General features: G+C 43.7%; 1 non-coding gene across 1 annotated transcript; it reads right to left on the bottom strand.

Annotated features, from left to right (window-relative positions):
* Positions 1-292: 292 nt before the first annotated feature.
* TRNAK-CUU (transfer RNA lysine (anticodon CUU)) lies at positions 293-365 on the bottom strand. The gene has a single exon. It is a non-coding gene; the product is annotated as a tRNA-Lys (tRNA).
* Positions 366-622: the final 257 nt, after the last annotated feature.

Below are 622 nucleotides of genomic sequence, written 5' to 3'. Positions count from 1 at the left end.
TCAACCTCCTTAACCTGAAATTCTTGCATCCTTTACTGTTTGCAAATCTTGCTTTGTACAGCTTACTGAGATGATGAATAACACGTAATGTACAATGTTCAGCAGTGAATAGTGACACATTTCCTTCAGTCTCCCGTGCATCATCACTCACTTTTTCAAACAGACTTCTGGTTTGTCTTTAAGTACTGAATGACTCTTCAGCTGCCTTTTGCTTAGCAGATTGGTTGATCTAGACGGGCGGTGGATGGTATGTTCAGAGGCTGTTTCATGTTACATCATAGAAAACTGTTACCGCCCAACGTGGGGCTCGAACCCACGACCCCGAGATTAAGAGTCTCGTGCTCTACCGACTGAGCTAGCCGGGCTTATATACAACCTTCTTCGTGTGAATATGTGTGTTTAAACGAGGTTAATAACTGCCATCATTAACCCCTAACAACGCTGTATTATCAGCGATAAAGTTCAATAACTCGCCTGAGGTCACATGATAGATACATAAGGAGATCCGACCATGACCTTATCAACGTCCTGAGACCCCGGCTGATGTGTCAGGTTAGATAAGAGGCATAACATCCTCTCTGTCTGATGTTGTGAGAGTAAGACACTAATGGTTAGGAGGCAG

This window comes from Panulirus ornatus, chromosome 70, assembly GCF_036320965.1.
Source record: "Panulirus ornatus isolate Po-2019 chromosome 70, ASM3632096v1, whole genome shotgun sequence".
Lineage (NCBI taxonomy): Eukaryota > Metazoa > Arthropoda > Malacostraca > Decapoda > Palinuridae > Panulirus > Panulirus ornatus.
This window is presented reverse-complemented; position numbering and strand designations above follow the sequence as displayed.